This window comes from Pelodiscus sinensis, chromosome 1, assembly GCF_049634645.1.
Source record: "Pelodiscus sinensis isolate JC-2024 chromosome 1, ASM4963464v1, whole genome shotgun sequence".
In the NCBI taxonomy this organism is placed as follows: Eukaryota; Metazoa; Chordata; order Testudines; family Trionychidae; genus Pelodiscus; species Pelodiscus sinensis.
The window spans coordinates 311,620,421-311,644,400 of NC_134711.1; the positions used below are offsets into that span (position 1 = coordinate 311,620,421).

General features: G+C 44.3%; 1 protein-coding gene across 16 annotated transcripts in view; it reads left to right on the top strand.

Annotated features, from left to right (window-relative positions):
- Positions 1–23,980, top strand: part of DLG2 (discs large MAGUK scaffold protein 2) — a 1,555,116-nt gene that overhangs the window by 544,231 nt on the left and 986,905 nt on the right. The window lies entirely within an intron of this gene.

Below are 23,980 nucleotides of genomic sequence, written 5' to 3' on the forward strand. Positions count from 1 at the left end.
CCTAGATTTTGGAGATGAAATCCCGCTGCTACCACCCAAGTATTGATACAAAAATCAGGGGAGAGATCACTTGGGAAATCTCACCCCTCAAGTGCAACCCAGGACACAAAAATTAACCAATACCAGGTTAATAAAAATAAAAGAGAAAGAACTTTTATTATCACCAAAATATTCCTGTTGCAATTGTAGCACATGACTAGATGGAAAAGTAACAAAATAATATACTCATGGAGAAACTCCACCATGGGCCTAGAACTTAGTTACAAAGAAAAGCCAAAACATTTTTTAAAAGTGCACAGACATCAGATCCCATTTCCCAAACCATAAAACAATAAAACCTAACGAATTTATCTAAACTTTACCCTACTTACAGAAAGTGAAGAATGGTTTCTTGGAGAGAGAGACATATCTGTCTCTCACAGTAGCTGGAGAGGAACTGCTCAGGACAAAGGAGGGGAAAAAAAACAAAAATTCCTTAGTCCCCGTTTGAAATTCCTACCTACATTCCTATTGGCCACTCCACCTGGCTTAGGTAAGGTTAACGCCTTAGTTCCCAGGCTTCTGGCTAACCCTCATGATCATGACAACTGTAAAAAATAAATATTGTACTGTGTACCTAGTATCAAGTCTGTAATGGCATGTAATTGTTAAAAGAGGCTCTAATTATCAAAGAAGTATCAACCTGGCCACTGATCTGGCACCTCAACATGTATTTTATAACACATGGACTTCTAATAACCTGACTTGTTGATGCAGTCTCAGAGATAGCCATCAAAGCCCTGGTCTATATAAGGGAGTTATTTCAAAATAACTCCCCCCCCCCCTTATTTCTAAATAATAAGCAGAGCATCTATACTACCAAGGCATGTTCAAAGTAGCATGCTGGTTATTTTGAAATCTGTACTGCTGCTTTCCTCGGGAAATAAACTTATTTTGAAATAGTTATTTCGGGAGATATTACTTCAAATTTAGTTATTTCAAAGTAATTTCCTAGTGTAGACATGCCCTAAGTGATATTGGAGGAGACATTGCATCCTGGTCTTTTCACTGGCCTACCCTAAAGCAGCCCAAATCTGACAAGCTGATGTAGGAGTTCTTGAAGATATTTCATCGAATTGGGAGTTGAGTCCCTGCATGAATATCACCCACTTTAGCACAAGTGTGCTTTAATAGTTCCAAAGCAGCACACTGAAAGCTCCAAAGCAATGTGTAAATCCCAATATGTCAGTACTGAGGGGCTATGATAATGGTCCTAGAGCAACATGCATTGATGTGTCAGAGATAATTCCAACCATGGTATCCACCTTGACCTTGGGTATGCTGAACGTGCTGTTTTCATCAGCATTGTATGAATTCATAGGGTCATATAAAATTATTTAGCATTCACAGTGTGGACTACTATACATGTAGATAGTTAATGCTCGGATGGTTTAATTATATTGATGCATTCTCCAACTTTGACTTCTTAGCTGCCTGAGGAAGGTAAGGAGAAATAAGAGCAACTAGAAGTCTGAACTCTGGAAGACACTGAGAAGTCAGAGATTTCCTACACATCTTCAAGGATTCTATGGACTAAGACAACTGCCTCAGCCTCAAAAGATGGTTTCCACTCTGCAAGAGTAGTAGGCCAATACTCTTTACCTCAAAGACCACAACCAACTCCAGTGTTGATATTGTGGAGTGTCTTGAAATGAAATGGTTTCCCAGGTGGAAATAGATGTTTTTGCTCTTTCAACTAATCTCAGTAACATAGTTGTACTATTATTCCTCTCCGGCAACACTGCAGCAAAGATCACTATTGCCTATTTTACTCAGTTTGCTGCCTGAGGGCCTGCTGAGTTGACAATTCCTAAAATGTGGTGCTCCAGTATTGAGATTATCTGACAAGGGAGCACATCAGTCATCTGTTGTTGCTACATGCCTATATAACTACCAGTCCTCCTTGGGCAACCTTGGGCAACTATCAGTGAGAAGTGCAGCTAGTCTCAGAGCAACGTGTCCAAGAGAAGCACCAGAGTGCCCAGGGGCAGTTCTGAATCCATGTTGCAGAGTGCTGTGGTGTCCCGAGTGAGGGCAACCAGAACACGCAGAGACAAAATGCTTTGCTGTCCTTCATCGAGGTAGACAAGAAAACAGGGAAACCTGAGAACTGGCTGTCCGGAGGGGTCCCTTTAAGCACAGACCTCAGAAGCCTCAGGCAGCAGCCCCACACAGTAAGTCCTGACTCGGTGCCTTGCCAGAACTGGTTCTGGCTAGCCTTAAATGTGATTCAGAGTCCACTCAGTGTGGACATGCTATTTCGAGATAGCAAAATGCTTTTTCGAAATGCATTTTGTGTATAGTGCTATTTCGAAATAACACTGTAGTATAGACAAACCCATAGGGATTGGAAATCCTGTGTCTTACAGAAAAACAAAACAACCATTTAACCTCCATCACCAATAAAGAGTGAATGGATTTTATTTCAAGTACTTCCTCGTGTGTTCTTAGATCACCACAACCACCAGGACTACAGCTTGTTAGGATCTCACATTATTTGGCTCAAGAACAATTGAAAGCAATAGGCCTAATTCTAATCTTCTTTACAACAGTTTAACTTGTTCATGGCCAGTGGATTTAAACCTGAAAACACTAGTATAAGTGAAAGTAGAACTAGGTTCATTGGTCCAGATCCTCAAAGCTGCTTAGGTGCCTAAAGCCCAATGGGAATTAGAAGCCTAAATATCCTTGAGGATAGGCCTCTGCCTCTAGGATCATTTTCCTTTTTCAAATTGAAACCATGAAGGAGAGTCAAAGTCTCAATCAGGATGCGTCTTACATTTTTGATAGGGAAACAGGCCTTCTGAAAGTATGTTGGTGCTTGTGCATTTACCACATTTTTAGCATTGTCACAGCATATTTACATAGAATAAGGTGGGGTGGGGTTTCATCTTCCATTACCACAGTATTGTGAAATCTGTGGGGAAAAATGGGGATGTTCTCTATAGTGAGGGACTCCCGTGGGTGGAGGAGACTTGTAGGTCTTTAGTGCTCCCTCAGTGCCACCCAAGCACTGTAATAGGAGTGAAACAAGATGGAGAAACTGCCCCTTAAGTACTGTTTGTGGTCCCTTGCCTTTTTTTGTGGTACATTGGGGCACCAGGCTGAAAAGGCTGTGAACCTACTACTAGCCTACTTATGTGATTTGTTAGAATGAATTGGTTCCTGGTTTTAAACTCTGTGCTGTATTTTAGCGAGTTTTTCTGTGCTAATATCATCATGAGTTGAGCCAAGTATCAGCCCGCTTTTAGGTAAATTTAGAAAAGACATATTACGAAACTGCCAGTGCAATCTGTTTAGAAAAGACTTGTGGGACTTGCTTTTTGTGTATTTTCTACAATCCTGTCAGAGTTAAGTAGTTGCCATCTAGTGGCAGGAAAGTAAAATGTAACAACAAAAACCTCTACCGTTTTCTCAGTGGTTGCTAATGATGAACCAGTCACAGGAGCTAATGCTGTAAAGCTGTAAAACAAAGTAGCAATATTATTTAATTCTTTGTGTGGAATTTGAAGTGTGAACTGCCTGAGACTTTTATCAAAGAACAGTTTATAGTTTATACTGTAATCTGAAACATTAAATATGCATGTATATTCAATATGTATGATTTTAATACATTATAAGACTTTTATCATGGATGAATGGACAAATGTCTTTTTGACTCTTTCATAGGCTATGTCTACTCTGCAGGGAAAAGTCAGGAAAAGATACACAAATTGTGGTTCGCAATTTGCGTATCTTTTTCCTCTTTTCCTCCAAAAGAGGTTTTTCTAACATTTGGCCCATCTACATGGGACCAAATGTCAGAAAAAAACTCTTTCAGAACGTCCCTCCTTCCTTGTAGAATGAGGTTTACAGGGATGCCGAAAAAACACATAGCTTTTCCAAAAAAAAATTCGGAAAAGCATACATGTTCCTTGGACGTGGCAGAGCTTTTCTGGAATACCAAGGTGAGATCTAGCCTGACCTCATATATAAAATAGGCCATAGAACTTCCCCAAAATGATCCCATATCTTGTAAAAAATCATTCATTACGGATTTTATAATGACCAGTGGTAGAGAATCCACCACAACCTTTAGTAAATTGTTTGAATTATTATTTACCCTCTCTATGAAAAATGTATGCCTTATTTCTAGTCTGAATCTGTCTAGCTTCAGCTTCCAGCCATTACATCTTGTTATACTTTTCTCTGCTAGATTGAACAGACCATAACAAGTTATTTTCCCCCATGTACATATTTATAAACTGTAATCAAGTCACACCTTAATCTTCCATTTGTTAAGTAGATTTAGCTATATTTTCTAATCTGCCAATCATTCTTGTGGCTTTTCTCTGAATCCACTCCAATTTATCAACATCCTGCTTGAATTGTGGATAACAGTCTTGGATACAGTATTCTAGCAGCAGTATACCAGTGTCAAATACAGAGGTAAAATTACCTCTCTACACCTGCTTGAGATCTTTATCCAAGCATCCAAATGTAGCCCTGAGGCACTGAGATCAGTGAGAAAGGGAGAGTGTCATGTGTTCTACAGCCTTAGCTAAGTGCCACTTGGCTTTTATCTCATGCTGTAGAGCAGTGGTTCCTAAACTTTTTGGCATCATGTCCCCTTTTTGATTTTTGAGAAACCCTCACACCCCCCCCCTCAAAAAAATCAGGAAAACTTGGGGTGCTATTCACGGGGGGTGGGGGGGTGGCTGGGTTGCCTCGTGCCACCCCTGGAATTTCTTCACACACCCCCAGTTTGGGAACCCATGCTGTAGAGGCTCATGGCTCTAGCCCCTGAAGTCACAAGTTCAGGTCCTCCTGCTGAGGATCAGGATCTGTCATCTTCACAGTAGGATTATATTATCTCTTTTGGTCATAGTGTCACACTGGAAGCTTTTGTGCAACTGATAATTTTCCATGATATCCAAATATTTTTCAGAGTCACTGCTTCCCTGAGATACAGTCCCCCATCTTGTAAATATGGCCTACATTCTTTCTTGCTAGGTATATACAAAAGCTTCAATGGGTAGCCGACTTAGTCTGTACAGGATAAACTTAAAAAACAACAAATAGTCTGGTAGCACTTTAAAGACTAACAAAACATGTAGATGGTATCATGAGCTTTCATGGGCACAGCCCACTTCTTCAGATGCCCACAAAAGCCCATGATACCATCTACATGTTTTGTTAGTCTATAAAGTGCTACCAGACTATTTATTGTTTTTTGAGTTTATCCTGTACAGCAGTGGTCCTCAATGTGGTGCCCGCCGGTGCCATGGTGCCCACCGGGCCATTTCTGTGCGCCCGCTGAGTGATCGGTGACATGCATGAGCGGCACCAGCCCCGGGTGCGCAGCACATGGTCAGTGCTGGCCCCAGGCGTGTGACGGTTAGGCGGCCCCATCCCCGGGTGCGTGGCACTAGGTCTGTGCCGGCCCCAGGTGCGCAGCACATGGGCGGCCCCGCCCCCGGGTGAGTGGCTCAAGGGCTGTGCTGGCCCTGAGCTTGCAGCGTATGGGCGGCGCGATCTGGGAGCGCGGCATAGGGGCGACGCCGGCCCTGGGCGCGCAGCGTATGGGCGACACCGCCACCGGGCGCGCAGTGTATGGGCACTGCCGGCTCCTGGGCATGTGGCACAGGCGCCGGCTCCGGGTACGCAGCGCATGGGCGGTGGTGGCCCTGCCCCCAGGAGCACGGGACATGGGCTGTTCCGGCCCCGGGCACGTGGAGTATGGGCGGCCCCACCCCGGGTGTGCAGCACAGTTGTGGCGCCAGCCCCGGGAGTGCAGCGCATGGGTAGCACCAGCTCCGGGCACGCAGCGTATGGGTGGCCCCACCCCCAGCACATGCGCAGCCCCGCCCCCGGGCTCATGTGTGGGCCCGCCCCGGGTGCCCGGCATGTGAGTGGCCCTGCCCCCTGGTGCCCAACAGCCCCAAAAGGGTGGGGACCACTGCTGTTCAGACTATTTGTTGTTTTTTAAGTTTATAGGTATATACAGTTAGTCATATTAAAACCTTATGGTTTGCTTACACCTCATTTATCAAGCAATCCAGATAACTTTGTCCTCTCTATTATTTATCACTACCACTTCCAATTTTTGTGTCAGCTGCAAACATTATCAGTGCTGTTTTCATATTTTCTCCTTTAATTCTTTATTAACCATGCCTTACCAACAAGAGTTGTACACTTATTTTCAGAATGTTTGTTGTATACTGGGCGGCCAAGAGAATTGCCGAGCCCCTATGCAAGCTGGGGGAGTGATTCCACACTCCCAAAAGGGGAAGGGCCTCAAGTGCAAGGGGTGGGGTATGGGGCAGCCTCAGTATCGTCTGGAGTGCAGCACTCTAGTGGTGATTTAAAAGGCCCAAGGCCCTTTTGAATCACTGGACCCCAGGGCAGATTCCCCTTTTGCCCTCCTCTTCCCTCTGTCGGTAGGCCTGGCTGTATATATAGATTGTGAGCATCTAGCATTAACTGGCTGTTTATAGGGATGCTACCCTGTTCCCATACATCTACATGTGTCAATGATCTTTGCACCTTTGGATTCATCATTACAGGACTGATGAATCATACTCTGACCTCCTTTTATTACCTGTACCAGCTGTCATGCCACTGGTGTGCTTCTTTCCACACTTGCTCTAAAAACATAGCTCATACTCCATACAGGTCTAACTCTCTCCTTTCCTGGAATTTGGCTATATTAAGAAAGAAAAGAAACAGTAAAACAATGATGCAGTTAAACGTTCCCCCTCCAGTCCTGGCTGTTCCTAGAGATCCTCCCTGAGGACTGCTGCATCCATGCACTGGCTATGTCCTGGCTCTCATCCAGTGAAGTTATGAGTCACCTGTCTCGCTCACTTAGCAAAATCCATAAAACCTCTTTCTGGCAGGGTCAATATTTGTTCTTGAAGTGGGATGTTTCACGAAAACACTGCCAGTCTGTTACACTCCTCTTCTTGGTTTGTGCCCCTGTTTTCTCCAGTTTCACAGCCAGAGGCCTATCCCTGCTCCAGGAAGTTTATTTAAAGCAGTATCTGTTTTTACTCCTGGTTTTCTGTGATGGAAAGGAAAGAAAAGAATGAGATGCATGGCAGAAACTGTTCATATTTTGCCCCACTTACAGGGTCCAATTTGATTTGGAAACATGCGCTAAGATTACTGCTTTTCCAAAGGGCTCAAGATGAAACCAATGACATTTCCCATCTTCTGGGCATATGGCTAGAAGGGAAAATGAATATCAAACCAGAGTGAACATCAAAACAGGACATCTATTCCAATGAATAGTCACAGTATGGACAGCTACAGCAGTCACTGACTGTCATGGCTGATTCTCCACTCTGGAGATTATGCTAATGCAGAAGTGAGGGCCCACAAAAGTACCCCAAAACCTTATCTCTCCAGGTTTTGGTATAAAACTTCCCCACGTTTTGGGGATAAAAAATCCGCTGCCACCATCAAGTGCTTTTGAACCCACAAACAGGGGTGGACATTTGAAACCAACCGCAGACCACCCCAACCTCTTTTTCCCAAAGAGCTTGAAAAAGAAAAGAGGAAATACAAACTGCAGTCTGTGGCTGCTATCCCGTAGTCAGAGACATGCAGATCCCACAGGATACATCTACACTTGCTCCCTAGTTTGAACTAGGGATGCAAATGTAGCTGACCGAAATTGCTAATGAAGCAGGGATTTCAATATCCCACGCTTCATTAGCATAATCTCACCCTTGTGCTATTCCGCTCGCCAGCTGATTCGAACCAGGAAGAGCACTCCAGGATGCATTAGTTCGAATCAAATCCCTTGGTTCAAACTAACATTACTCCTCATTTTTTACTTAAATCCCTGCTTCATTAGCAATTTCGGTTGGCTACATTTGCATCCCTAGTTCAAATTAGGGAGCAAGTGTAGACGTACCCACAGACAGATTTTCCAGGACACAGAACTGAATCAATACCAGGTTAATAAAAAAGAAAGACCTTTTATTATCAAAACAATATTCCTGTTACAATCATAGTTGAATTGTCTAGATGGTAAGAGCCACCAATTAATAAACTCATGGGGAATTTTCCCATGGGAACAAAACTTAGTTACAAAAGAGAGGAAAACCCATTTCTAAATGCACAGACATCAGATTCCCATTCCCAAACCTGAAAACAATAAAACCTAACGGATTTATCTAGGCTTTGCCCTACTTACAGATGGTGAAGAGTCTTTTCTTGGAGAGGGACATGTGGTCTGTCCCGCTCAGTATCTGGAGAATCAGCTGACCAGGGACAAAGGAAGGAAAAATAAAAAATTCCTTTGTCCCAGTTTCAAATTCCTATCTACATTTCTATTGGCTGACTGCTACCTGGCTAGGTACAGTTAACCCCTTAGTCTCCAGGCTGCTAGCTAACCCTCATAGTTATGACACTGTCTCTGACGAAACCATATTCTCCTGGTTGTTACTTGAGTTTGTGAGGCTAGTTTCTGTTATTTTCTCCAGTTCTAGCATGTTACGTGCCTTGAGATTCAGCATGCTTACACACACTATTTGACATGAAGTCCTGAGACAAGTCCACCAAGATGACACTGTTATTACCCCTCTCCCTATTCTTTTGTGAATTTAATTTGTTACCTGCTATCATCTTGAGGTATCTTTCAGGGTCAATGTTTCACAGTTTTCTCCCTCCCTCTAATTATAGGTGTATTTTATTTTTTCCCTTGTGCTATTAGCTTTCCTATTTCCAAGGTGAATGCCCACTGTTTGCATTGTTAGTCAACTTGTATTAGTTTTCTGTTCTAATCGGTGTTTAGAGTTCTTCCAACTTTGGGAGAAACTGAGAAAGTATAATTTTACTCCCTCATCCAGGTTCATTAATTATGATGTTAAATAAGACCAATCCAAAAACCTATCCTGGCAACATACCATCAGTCACCTGCACCCACTATACCTTGCTGTTTATGATCTTTTAGTCAGTTTTCAGTTTGCATGATGACAGTATGATCTGATGCTTAGAGTGGGAGGAAACCTGAGTTCCATTCCTGACTCTGCTATTGATTTACTGTGTGACTTTGAACAAGTTACTTCAACTACCTGTGCTTCTGTTTTGTCTATTTGTGGGAGGCACTGTCTAGTACAGTTGTGTCTAAACTTACTAAACCTCCAAGATGCATACAACAATCTTCAGAAGTTTGAGAGCCAGGCAGTCCAGCTAGGACTTCAGGCTTCAGCAATGCAGAAGGCACCTGCCAGCTCTTGGGGCTTCAGTCCCATGGGAGATTCCTGTTAGGACTCGAGACTGAAGAGCTGTTCCCACTGAAGCTCACAGTTCCAGCAGATGTGCCCTGAGATCTCTGTCCCTGCTGGGCAGAAACCAGAAGCAACACATAGTGGGAGCTTCTGAGGGCAAAAAGGGGCATGCCTACAAGGGCATGACTCAAACTATTGGGGGGACCACTCTCAACAGGCACCAATCATCTCTGACAGAAGCCCCTAAAACCATCACTCCATTGCAGGGCAGAAGCCCTGAGTCTCCCTTGAGTTTGATAGGCAAAGAATGGGTGGAATGTTGGGGCTCCATGAGTAAAATTTTAGCTGTAGAAGAGCCATATGCAGCTCTTGAGCCTCAGTTTGGCCTCGCCAGTCTAGTATTTGTAGAGTATCTTGCACAATGGGACTCCAATTTCAGCTGGGAGCTCAAGGCAATCTGCAGTAATTCAGATAACAACAATAGTAATAGTTCACCACTATTCGTTCTAAACCTATTCAAATTAATTGTTTCGGTTCAAGTGCAGGTACTGAGGAGTTCTGACTTTAAGCGCTGGGCACCAGAGGGCAGTGAGCGAGAGACTTCATGCTCCCTCCCACCCCCAGGCCAATCAGGACATGGAGGCAGAGCGAAGCATGCAAAGTCTCCTCCCGCCCTGCCCCTGTCCTGCAAGAGTATGTGGCTCTCAGAAGGCAGGGTGGGAGACAGCTGTCGGTTCTCTCTGGGGCTTCGTCTATACTGCAGCCTTCTTCCGCAAAAGCTTATGCAAATGAAGCGTGGAGTAGAATATTGCCACGTTTCATTTGCATAATTAATTAGCAGCTGTTTTTGCTCAAGAGGGTTTTGTGCAAAAGGGAGATGTGTAGACAGCTCCTTTTTGCGCAACCCCCCCTCTTGCGCACGAGCCGTTCTTCCTGAAAAAATGGAAGAACGGCTCTTGCGCAAGAGGGGGATTTTGCGCGGAAAGGAGCTGTCTATACAGCCCCTTTTTGCGCAAAAGCCTCTTGTGCAAAAAGAGCTGCTAATTAATTATGCAAATGAAGCATGGTGATATTCTACTCCGCACTTCATTTGCATAAGCTTTTGCAGAAGAAGGCTGCAGTATAGATGTAGCCTGGAGTGGGCAGGTCAAAAACTTCACATGCTCCTCCACCCCAGACCAATCAGGGTCTGTGCGCGGGGAAGCACATAAGTGTCCTGGCCTTGCCCCCTTCTGCCTGAGGCCCTGCCCATTCTGGGGCAGCCTGGAGCTACTTCAAAAATTTCTGAAGAAGCCTCCAGTCAAAAATTATTGCCAACCCCTGCACTAAATGGTCCAGGAGATAATAGATATGTCTGAGACTCATGGCGCAGATTGTGAAAATTCCAAAAGGCATGCTGCCCACATCCTAGTATCTTCTCTACCTGAGGAGGGTCAATTAGAAATGGCCAGAGGAAAGGTCTTTTTATACAAAAAGAGTCCACAAAATCTTAACTTTTGTAACTTCCTTTGGGTGAGCTGTTTCAGGAGATGAATGTTTTGCATCTACCTAATTGATTATTATGCTACATAATCCCTTCCTGTGCCACCGCCTCCTGTTCCATTCCAGTTCCTGTCATCCAGGTTTAATTCCTTTTTAAAGTACTATGGATATTTAAGGCTTCTCTTCCAGAATGGATAGGTCTGAATCCTCTGAAGTCACACTCCTTGCAGCTTTGTAGATCCATAGCAATACATTATTTCATTTTCATTTCTTTAATACATGCTAAATTTTTTAACACTGGAGAAACAATCTCATTGTGTGTCTCCCAGCTATGATAGACAGACTGGTGCTAGCATTGCTCAAACTTGTGCAGTAAGAATAGTCGAAGCCTACCCAGTCTCCTAGGTCTAAGCTTAGAAGGCAAGCCTGAGCAATGTCCACACTGCTGTTTTTAATGTGCTAGCTAAAGGAAAGCTACCACTAGCCTATCTGTCTGGGTTGGGAAGGAATGCTTCCAACTGCAGCATAGATATACCCCAAAGGAGAAAACTAAAATGAGATGATGCTTTGGTTCTTTGTCTTGTTGCTTTTGAGTATTATACACAACAGTTTATCAAAACACAGTCACTGCTATTTGTAATTGTAAATACTTTTGCAGAATCCTCACAAAATCATGAGGTTAGTCCTGGACAAAAACACGAAGAGTTGCATATGTCTGTGTAGCTATGATGTTTATCCCAATAGACCACTTAATGATCCTACAAGGGGGTGATCACCTCCCGCTAAGAGATGAATGCCCTCAACTTCTACTGAAGTAATGAATGGTGAGAGCATTCATTTCCTCGATAATACCTGGGCCTTCCTTAGAGAGTAATGGTACTGTGCAAAGATATTACTATGCAATAGAAAGTATTTCAAAAACCACAAAAATGTAGCCACATTACATTCATATAGGACATATGGAAGTGGTATGAAAATTTAAGATTACACATATTATACTAAAAAAAATTCCAGTGCCAACTGTAACTTCTGAAGAAAAGTTTGTGGTGGATTCACAGGAACTACACTAAAAAAATTGGCAAGCATTGCAAAAGACTGTATCAAAAGAGACTGAATTATGATCTAAAAAAGGGCATGTTCTGAAAATGTCAGAAAAATGGGAAAAAATGTTGTACTGCTGCTTTAATAGAAGAATGAAGCAGAAGGTTAGATATAAAATACAAAATGAGGAGCAGGTGTAAGTGTGAAAGGAATGGGAGACACTAGGAAGTGTGACTGAGATTTTAGATGTGGTAAGAGCTTTAGAGGCACAATTTCCATTAGTAAATTACAGTAAATTGCATCCACTTTGAGACCCTCTAAAGCAGCGTCTCTTAGTGTAAATGGGAATCATGTTCATACTGTGTACTGTGACCACTGGCAAATATATTTATGGACACTTTAATTGGGTCATATCCATAGGCAGACAGTCTAATTATGTGATCTTAAGCTTTCATTCTCTTTTTATTGTCTGCATAAAAAGCTTAATTGCCTAAAGCTGTATCTATACTATGGAAACTCTGGAGGCACAGCTATAATATAGAACTATACAAGAATAACCTCATAGTGTAGATTCAGTCTACACTGGAGGAAGGTTTTTTTTGGTCAGTGTAAGAATAACACCACCCCCAAAATGGAAGCTATGTCAGTGTTGGCATTCTTCTATCTACACTGATGTATCTGACACTGGAGGTAGGTTTGCTTAGCTATGACAGTCAGGTCTGTAGGCTTTTCACACCCCAACCAGAGAAGCTATTTTAGCACAGACCAAGCCTAAGGTTAGGTGATGACAGCTATGATCCTGCAAACATTCATGAACATGCATAATTTTATTTAAATCATTAGTGTCACTGAAGTCAGTGAGCAGGCTCATTCCTAGTGCCTACATTTAGGTAGGCCAGTTTAAGAATCAAAACCTTAGTTAACCCAATAATTTATTTACTCATAAGCTAAAACATGTTTATTGTTTTCTACAGAGGTTCCTGAGATTTTATGTCATGGGGCATTATATCTTTGAAAATATTTATAAATATATATAATATTGCAATACCGGTATGAGGCATACATGTTTAAATCTGCTAGTCCCACATCTTTTAGGATTTCAAGAAGATGTGTTTGAAATTAAAGCTTCCTACAGCTTGTGTGCTTGAATTGAAGTACCAAAGAACTCACTTAAATTGTAACTCTGTGTCATGGGCCAGGTTACCCCTCAGGCTTACAGTCCTGTCATCATAGAGTCACCCACCCATGTCTCCCGTTTTTGTCCTTTCGGCCACCACCTGTGTCCCTAATGTGCTCCCCCCAGCTTTGTCCCCTCCGAAGCAAAAAGGGCCAAAGCCCAGTCCAGAGCCTCCTCAGCTTCGGTCTTCCCGAGTGTTACGGCGCCCGCGACGGAGGAGGGGGACTTGGGCCTACCCTCACTCCAAGTCCCGACCCAGGACCCTAAAGGCAGCAGCGTCGGCTCGCTGCCTGGTTGGTGGGGACTCCCCCGTAACTCACCAACCATCGGGGTTCGGTTAAGGATTGCCGCTGCCGGCAGTCCCCGTCCTGGGTCACTTCCTCCTCCTTGCCGAGCTCGCCTTCTCAGTGATCCACTGCTCCGTCTCTCCAGTCGTTGACCGCGGCTCCCTCCGTACCGGAGCGTCCTCCCTTCCCTGCTCTCTCTGGCCTCTTTTGAAGGGCCCGCCTTCCACGGCCCCGCCCCCTTCGCCCAGGCGCCCTCTGATGACGTCACCCGGGAAGGGAAATCCCCTCCGGGTGATGTCAATGCCCCCAGCTGGCCCCGTACACGCGGGGCATGTGACTCAGGCTGCTGCCTGCGGGCCGCTGCATCTCCGGCTCCTGGAGACAGTGAACGCCGCGGCAAGTGCTACGGCGGTCCTGCCAGCAGCCCTTTTGCCCCTCGCGGGCTCTGGAGTGAAGGGTGTCCCCGGTTCCGGGGCGGTCGGAACCGGCGCCCCATCACACTCTGGACCCAGAATCAACAGTTCTGTGTTTCAGGAAATTAAAAAAAAACAAAAAACCCAGAGTTATTACAATTCAGACCCCTTCTAGGGCTACTGGCTTTAAGATTCCCTTAAAACTTCAGTACAACTATGTAGCTATAGAAGATGCACTTATTCCCAGCGCTTCTAATTGCTGCCCTATATCTACTATATTTGCTCTTTTCTTAGATGTTTAACGTTGGCAGTTGGCCAGTCTCAGACTGAGCAGAAAAGCAACAGCTCAAACTAGCCAGCCTGGCAAGCATCTTCCTTTCGACTGATAGTTATGTGGGAGCAATTAGTGGAGGTGGAGAGTGTGTGTGTGTGTGGCTGGGAGAGGGGTTAATGAAAGAGAGAAGAACAGAGTTAAGAGGTAAGATTCTAAGGATGTGTCTACAGTGTCTACTAGCGTTATCCCGAAATAACAATGCAAGTGTCTACACAGCATTTCTGTTATTTCGAAATAATATCGAAATAACGGGCAGCTTATTCCGATTTCTGTAAACCTCATTCCATGAGGAATAACTCCTCTTTCAAAATAAGCATGCCTTATAGATGTACCCTAAGGAGGCAGTAGGATCAGTATGATAAAGGAAGCTTTGTTGGTGATGGAAAATGTGGGAAGCAGAAGCAGTAATTGGGAAGAAAAAGCAGGGCTAGCAAGTGTCTCACCTCTCAGCAGTAGCATCTAGTATCTCTAACATTAGTATTTCAATTTATTTTTGAATGAAGCTCATGGACTCAATTCAGGGACCATTCCATCTCAAGAAGCTCTCAAAAATCCCTAACAAGTAGACTGAGAAGCCTTCAAGACTGGTGGTGGGATTTGGGTTTCTCTTTGCTCCAAACTTGGTCCACATCAGTAGCAGCGGAGTCATGATGCACAATTATCATTTAGCACAGTAGTTCTCAGACTTGTCTGTTGATCTCAGTGCTCTGTGGAGGGCCTTTGGTGAATTGCTTTCACAATGGTGGAGCAAATGTGCAATTGAAACCAGGGGGCTTCCGTTGAACTTAAAAGTTTAAAGGACATGATGCAATAGGCTTCAGGTGGTGACACCCACTGCTAGTTGTAGCTCTGCCTGAGTCATGGTAAGAAAGGGCATTTAATAGCATATTTGACTAAACAAAAGACAGTTCCCCTCTGTGCTGCTATTTGGGATCATAGCATGGGATACCAAAGAGGGGGAGTGGTTGTAAAATGGTGTTAGCAGTACAGGATGCACCTCTATAAACCAGAACTCTGTAGTCTGGCAACATCCGAGGTCTGGAAGTACCATGGATGTTCCAGGATCAGAGATTCCTGGCATATTGTGAGAGTGGGGGGCTGCGAGCCCGTCACATTGCGGGGGTGAGGGGGACAAGCAGCCCAACTGGGCTGCAGGGGGCAGGCAAGAGCCGGTGGTTCAGCTGGGCTGTGGGGTTGGGGGGAGCCAGGAAGCCTGGTGGGGAGGGTAGAACTGGGGGTGGTACCGGCAACAGGGGGGCATAAATGACCTCCCCTGGGCTGCAAAATCACTCATCTGGGACCAATCAGGTCCTGAGGGTACCGGAGGTTCAACCTGTGTTGCATACAGAGCATGGCTCAGTTTTATCCCCTACTAGGGCCGTTGATGATGGTGGTGGGACACAGAGGGCAGTTGCCCTGGGCCCAGTGATTTAAAAAGGCCTGGGGCTTCAGGTTGTTACCATGGTGGTTGCAGTGGCTGGAGTCCTGAGCCCTTTAAATCACTGTCAGATCCCTGTGTACCATGGTCTGGATGGCACTGAGGGCTGGGTGGGTAAGGCTAACCCCCAGCCCTGCCTTTTCTGCCAGAGGCCCCACCCCTTCTAGGGTGGTCAGGAGCTTAACACCTCCCACCTTGCTCAGGATCCAGCAAACTCTGTCACCAGCCCTGTCCTCTAAAGCAAGCCCCAGTGAAAAAGCTGGCATATACAGAGTCTTCAGAGGTATCCTTTATTTTTAAGTGCTGTCATTTCTGAATGGCAGGTTTTCTATTTACAGCAAGCCTCCACCCCAGGGCAAGTAATAGAGATGTAGAGTGTTAGTCTGGTCTTGCTGAAACAATAGACAGGACTATGCAGCCCTCTAAAGACTAACAGGATGGTTTATTAGGTGATGAGCTTTCACCAGCCAGTCCCACTTGATCTGAGGAAGTGGGTCTGGCCCTTGAAAGCTCATCACCTAATAAACCATCTTGTCAGTCTTTGAAGTGCTGCATAGTCCTGTCTTTTGTTTCATCACAGGGCAAGATGTGCATTCACAGCTGGGAAGTTGAGGGAAGAGGTAGAATTACATTGTAGAAGTGGAATTTGCATTTATTCTCAACTAAGGAACTGATTCTATTCCCATTGAAATTTTGCCTCCCATGAGAGTTTTGTCACCAAGTCCAATGTAAGCAGGATTAGACATAAAGGATTCAAATTATCCATTTTTACTGCTGCTATGATTAAAAACAGTAAGAATGCAACAAATATCCACTTCAGAGCTGAATAGTGATAGAAATGTAGCCGTGTTAGTCTGGTATAGCTGAAGCAAAATACAGGACTATGTAGCACTTTAAAGACTAACAAGGTGGTTTATTAGATGATGAGCTTTCGTGGGCCAGACCCACTTCCTCAGATCAAATAGTGGAAGAAAATAGTCACAGCCATATATACCAAAGGATACAATTAAAAAAAATGAACACATATGAAAAGGACAAATCACATTTCAGAACAGAAGGAGGATGCGGGGGGGGGGGGGAAGGAAGGTGAATGCCTGTGAGTTAGTGATATTAGAGGTGGGGAAGGGTAGATGTCTGTGAGTTAATAGTGTTAGAGGTGATAATTGGGGAAGCTATCTTTGTAATGGGTAAGATAGCTGGAGTCTTTGTTCAGGCCTCCGTGGAGAGTGTCGAATTTTAGCATGAATGCCAGTTCAGAGGATTCTCTTTCAAGTGCAGATTTGAATGTCTTCTGGAGTAGGATGCAGGTGAGTAGGTCATTGAGACATTGTCCTTTCTGGTTGAAATGGCAAGCAACTGTTTTTTCTTTGTAATCCTGTCTAATGTCTGTTTTGTGGGCATTGATTCTTTGGCGAAGTGTCTGAGACGTTTGTCCAATGTACATAGCAGACGGACACTTTCGGCACATGATAGCATAAATTATATTTCTGGAGGCGCAGGAATATGTATTCTTGATCTTATAACTCACTTGGTTAGGCCCAATAATGGTGTCAACAGAGTGAATATGTGGACAAAGCTGACAACAGGGTTTGTTGCAAGGGAAAGTACCAGGGTTGGTATTAGTGTGGTATGTCCTGTGGTTGTTGGTAAGAATCATCTTGAGGTTAGGTGGTTGTCTCTGGGAGACTATGGGTCTGTCTCCCAGAGCTCCTTGGAGTTTAGTGTCCTGTTCCAGTATAGGCTGTAATTTATTGATAATGTGTTGGACAGGTTTAAGTTGGGAGCTGTAGGTGATGACAAGTGGTGTTCTATTGTTGGTTTTCTTGGGTCTGTCTTGAAGTAGATGGTTTCTAGGTATTCGTTTGGCTCTTTCAATTTGCTTTTTTATTTCTCTGGGTGGGTAGTTGAGGTTTATAAATGCTTGGTAGAGATCCTGAAGTTTCTGGTCTCTGTCAGTGGGATTAGAGCAGATGCGGTTGTATCGAAGGGCTTGGCTATAGATGATGGATCGTATGGTGTGTGCTGGATGGGAGCTGGAAGCATGTAGGTAACTGTATGAGTCAGTCGGTTTTCCGTAGAGGGTGGTGTCTAATTTTCCATTGTTGATTTGTACTGTGGTGTCCAGGAAATGCATCTCTCGTGTGGAATGGTCCAGGCTGAGGTTAATGGTGGGGTGTAGGTTGTTGAAATCTGTGGAATGTCTCCAGTGTTTCTTGGCCATGCGTCCAGATCATAAAGATGTCATCGATGTAGCGTAAGTAGAGAAGGGGTAAAAGGGGACGGGAGCTGAGGAAACGTTGTTCTAGGTCAGCCATGAAGATATTAGCATACTGTGGGGCCATGCGTGTACCCATGGCTGTGCCGCTGATCTGGAGGTATAAGTTGTTTTCAAACTGGAAATAATTGTGGGTGAGAACAAAGTTACATAGGTCTGCTATCAGGTTGGCAGTTTCTTCCACTATTTGATCTGAGGAAGTGGGTCTGGCCCACGAAAGCTCATCATCTAATAATCCACTTCAGAGCTGTCATCCTAGTTCTTATTTACAGAGTGTTTTCCTTTAACTTCTGCCCACTAATGGTCTTTATGTGACCTCTTTTGTATCTACTATTTGAATTTAAATGTTAACCTTTCTGGCTCTTAAATGTTTTCATTTTCCTGTTGGTGATGGTTTTTCTTTTTCTCAGTTTCTCTCAGGGCCCAATGGCTCTTCCCATTGTATTCTCTTTGCTCACACCAGTGAATAGGCTGCAAAAAGGTGTCAATAACATCTCAGATTACAGAAGTGAGCAGACAAAGGAGGCTTTTTACAATTTTGCCACCTTGATTATTCAATGAGAATAGCAGCTCTCAGGATTCCTCTGCTACACCTCCAAAGCAAAGGTAAAAAGTGAGAAAAAGTCATGCTGGTTTTGATGCAATCAAAGGTAGTAGTGTTGGAAAATATTTAGATTTCTCTGTATTGGTAACATGGTGAGAGAGGTTGCCACAGAGCATGCTCCTTCACCCTGGATCTCTCTGTTCAGTCTTCGCCCAATCTTCTGTAAGTTCACCACATTGTATTTTATTGACTATGTCTTATACAGCCTCAGGTCCCATCCCCATAAGGCTTATCCCAAGTTAAACATACCCTTTTAGGGTATGTCTACACTACCACCCTAGTTCGAACTAGGTGGTAATGTAGGCAACCGGAGTTGCAAATGAAGCCCGGGATTTGAATTTCCCGGGCTTCATTTGCATCTCGCCGGGCGCCGACATTTCTAAATGTCCGCTAGTGCGGACTCCGTGCCGTGCGGCTACACGCGGCACGGACTAGGTAGTTCGGATTAGGCTTCCTAGTCTGAACTACCGTTACTCCTCATGAAACTAGGAAGCCTAGTCCGAACTACCTAGTCCGTGCCGCGTGTAGCCGCACAGCACGGAGTCCGCACTAGCAGACATTTAGAAATGGCGGTGCCCGGCAAGATGCAAATGAAGCCCGGGAAATTCAAATCCCAGGCTTCATTTGCAACTCCGGTTGCCTACATTACCACCTAGTTCGAACTAGGGTGGTAGTGTAGACATACCCTTACTTACTTACCCTCCACCCCCCACTAGCAGCAAAACTTGTGGAGCAAAAAAAAAAAAAAAAAAAAAAAAAAGGAACTGAACAGGGCCGAAAAACAAAAATAGCAGCAAAACTTAGCGTGGGGAATTGACGGGGAGGCTGCGTCGCCTCGTGCCTCATGCCTCCCACAGGAGGGCACACCCCTGAGTTTGGGAACCCATGCTCTAGAGGATTACGCAAGAGTGGTGTCACCTTTCCAGGGGTGGCCCTAGACTAGATGCCAGCAACTGGTGCCCTAGGCAAACCATGTAATCGGTGCCCCCCCGAGTACCAAGGGCAGATATAGGCTGAGGTTTTTGGTAAACTAGGAAACATTTTGCCCCTATTTTCCATTTAATGTTTTTTAATCATATTTATTTAAAAAGGCATAATTATTCGATTTGTCCATCCAACCAATGTTTCTGAGATCAGATGAAAATAGACACACAAACTTTTCAGAATAGATTTGTACACAACAGCTAGACGATATTTCAGTATGATTTCAAATAAAAATGCATTACAAATGTTAATTATAATTTTTATTATTACAAATTCAAAATAGGCCAGTACACTATCCTACTTTAACTTCCATTATCACCACATTGCTGGGGATGGAGTTCTGTGGCTGGGGACAGGAGGGCTGGGGAGAGGGAACAGGGTGCCTTTGGGGGGAGAGAGTTCCCTGTACCCGCCTCCTCCCAGGATTCCACCCCCCAGAGGGAATCTGGTGCATGCATCTCCCCGGGCCGACCCCCCACTCCCACAGCATAGGGAACCCCCACGCGTGCCTCTCCCGGGGCCGACCCCTCCCCCCCCGCGGCGCAGGGGAAGCCGGTGTGTGCCTCCCCCGGGCCGACCCCCCTACCCTGCGGCACGGGGAACTCCTGCGTGTCACCTCCACTGGGGCCAATTCCCAGCGCTCCTCCTCCGGGGCCGACTCACCCCTCCTGCGGCTCAGGGAAGCCACCGCACTCCTCCTCCAGGGCTGACACCAGGCGTTATGGGAAGGTGGAATGGCAAGGAATTTGGCACCCCATTTAACTTGGTGCCTTAGGCAGCTACCAAGTTTGCCTATAGGCGGGGACCGCCCCTGCACCTTTCTGAGATCCTGCAATATAACAGGGTTTCTGGGAGCACTGCTGAGAGGGTTAAATCAGAGCGAATTGCTTGAAGACAGGATTACTTACAGCCAAAGACTAGGGGTTCTCCACTCTAAGGCACACCAACTAGTTATAAAGAGCACTTCTGTTTTCCACACTGGCCAACAAGAAGTCACACAAGCACACACTCCAGCTTCTCCTGTGCCACAACCAGTACCACTCCTTACGCAAATGAGAAGTTATGAAAAACAATCTCACAAAATTCAAACAAGTTCTCCTGATTCCAAAGGACCAGCCACATAGCTAGATCAATTTATATCTCAGGGTATGTCTACACTACCACCCTAGTTCGAACTAGGGTGGTAATGTAGGCAACCGGAGTCGCAAATGAAGCCCGGGATTTGAATTTCCCGGGCTTCATTTGCATAAAGCCAGGAGCCGCCATTTTTAAATGTCCGCTAGTGCGGACTCCGTGCCGTGCAGCCACACGCGGCACGGACTAGGTAGTTCGGACTAGGCTTCCTAGTCTGAACTACCGTTACTCCTCATGAAACAGAAACCTAGTCCGGACTACCTAGTCCATGCCGCGTGTAGCCGCGCGGCACGGAGTCCGCACTAGCGGACATTTAGAAATGGCGGCGCCCGGCGAGATGCAAATGAAGCCCGGGAAATTCAAATCCCGGGCTTCATTTGCAACTCCAGTTGCCTACATTACCACCCTAGTTCTAACTAGGGTGGTATTGTAGACATACCCTCAGATCTTACCCAAAACACCACTATGTGCCAATTGTTTAGAATCTAAAATCTACAGTTTTATTAATAAAAGAAAAAAGTTTGAGAGTAAAATTGTAAAAGAAATTAAATTATGTACACCAGTTACAAAATTCTTGGTGCAGACATGTCACAGAGATGGATTAATCTGCTGTTTTATAAGTTTCTGGAATAATCCTTTGTTAGGATGGATCATAAATCCTTCTGGGGTCAGTTCATAACAAAAATGCTTCAGAAGTTATGAGCTGGAATGAAGACAAAAATGGCAAAACACCCAAAGCCCTCTATATATCCTTGCCCATGTGGAGGGAATTCCGTTGTTTGCCTTGTGTGAAAGTAAACCCCAGATGGAGCTGCTCACTTGAGTAAGTCACCTGTCCATGCACGATTACGGCACTCACACAGCTTCCATGCTGGTCTGAATATTCACAGCAAAGTTCCTCAGATGTGAATTGGCACCAGTTGAGGTGCATTGTCAGTGAAGAACTGCTATTCACTTGACTAGCAATCCTTTCACAATAGGCCTGTGCCACGTGCCGGACATGATGCAGGGGGCAGGACTTGAGGGGCACGCAGGGGTGATGTCACGGAGAGGGCCGTTCTCAATCCATTTCCTAGGTCTATTTTGATTGCCAGTACGCTCCTGCCTGTTAATCACCATTCCCAACAAATTGTCTCCCTCTTGGGCCTCTGCGGGGGCATTTACAAAGTGCACAAAGTGGTGAACCAGCCCTAGGCTATTTCCGCTGTGTCATGGCAGTGGAAAGGTGGCTTAGAGTCAGCTACTTTCACTTTTTCCTGCAAACACTGTTCAGTGTGTGGCTCAGGCATGAGCTCTGGAAAGGATTAGAGCATGTCATCTTCCAGTGTCAAGTCGCAGGTTAAAAAGATTGCACAGGAATTTCTATGCCTAATGACTAATAGAGAACTTCCTGTAGCACCATGATAGAAGCTTTTTGTCTTGGAGCTAAGAGACTGGGGTTTCAGTGCTGTCTGCACAGGTGTGTGCGGTTTCACTAGGGAGACCATAAGTAAGGTTATACAAACAGTTCTGTTATCGAGTAGTCAATTATCCTTCACACATGCAGCATGGGAAACAGAATCAAGAATCTTTGTTACAGACCATTCCAGGCATCATTTGAGCTAAAAGAGAATAAAATGAAGCTAGTAGTAGTAAAGCTTTTAATTTCTGCGACAAGTATACATACACAGTAGGTATTCAGATAACACTGCAAGTTTAAAAAAGTCTCTCGGTTTCATCCTACTTTCTGATTTCTTACCCTCTTTCTCTGAAGCTGGCCATTGTTAAGAGTACATGTTCCTCAGGGCTGATACAATATGACAGTTCCTATGTGCCTAAATCATTTAGGCACAATGCTAGTCAGTGTGGCAATCACTTTTGTAGAAAGGTCAACAATGGATTCAAATAGGGAGACTGAATTTGAGTGACTAAGCAATCTAGGAAGCTTATATCCCACTCATCACCACAGCATCTGAGCTAACCCCTAAAGGAGGTCTATAAAGGATATTCTTGAGCTAGTTTGCCAGCATGTGCAGTAAGAAGGCGGACATAGTACAGCATCTAGTGGAAAAGCGTCCATATCACAGAAACTCTTTGGTACTGACTAACTCCACTGTTTACAGGCTCAGCCAAGGGGCAATGGAGCAAATGGGCAAGAAGCATGAATTGCTCTCTAACAATGAGACCTCAGCCCCATGGGTAAGCACTAAAGCTCATTGGTGGGGTGAAGAAGCCTGCACAGCTGCTGCCTATTCTGTGACTGTGATGTATGTAACTACAGCACGTCATTCCCAAACTGTTGCATTAATCCAACCCTTTTTGTGGTGATTCAAACACATTTTAACAATGGCATTAGGAAGGGTCATTTATTCAATGCAGTTCAGGAGGGAAGAAGAAAAAAGATTCATTATCACTTTTATCAGTCCAACCTCTAAGTCATAACTATATGTTATAATGGGCCAGGTCAAGCTGGCAAATATACATATGACATTTAGAACTCAGTGACAACTTTAAATTTAGCAAATGGATTCTGTCAGGTTCAGGAACATCTTTGAATGTCTCCAGGTTTTTATTTTTTTTAAATGGGTCATAGTTCAAATTATATTTAACATATCAGATCTGGTAAAGGTTGCCATATATTACTTCATTCCAAGAAAATGAGTGGCACATTAGTTATTTCATATTATAGCTATTACAGTGCATTTGTCAAATATGTTTTACTCTCCTTTAAAGAAAAATAATGTTTGTTTTAGTACTCTAGGATTTTCTTAATACAAGCAAACTCTATTTGTACTATAATATTACAGTATTGTCTGTAATGTCAGGTAGCTCTTAGAAACGCTTACTCCTGAAGCTAGAAAGTGTCTTTTGGTAAGGGGTACATTCCATAATGGAGGAAATTATTCAGCACTCTCCTCTGAATCAGGGCAATAGACATCAATATTAAATCCTCCTTTGCTCTCAGGCTGGAGCTCACTGTGAGAAACTAGGTCTGGGGGAAGTTGCCACATTTGCAACTCTCATATATAAAGTAAGTTTTTAACCAATAACTACTGCCCTCTCAGGGTATGTCTACACAGCAGCGTTATTTCCGAATAACATCCATTATTCCGAAATAACTATGTGAGCATCTACACCGCTAGCCCATTATTTTGAAATCATTTCAAAATAAAGCATGGTTTATTTCGGCATTTGTAAACCTCATTCCATGAGGAATATTGCCTCTTCCGAAATAGCTATTTCGGAATAGCAGTAGTGTGGACAATCCACTGCTCCTATTTTGAAATAGGTTCTTTTCGAGGCCATTCAGAGTAATTACTCCCCAGTGCTTTCTGGGACTCTAAATCGAGGTAGCATGTCTACATGAAATGAGTCTGCCTCGGACTAATTTCCAGACCTCCCTGTAGAATAGAAACGCTATTTCAAAATAAACTATTTCAGAGTATTTCTTCTGGAATAACTTATTCCGAAATAATTGGAATTAATCTCTCATAGATGTCTGGGATATATACACAGGTAACTCCCCTTAAAGCTAAAAGGAGTTGAGTGTCTATCAGATCCCTTGTGCACTGATG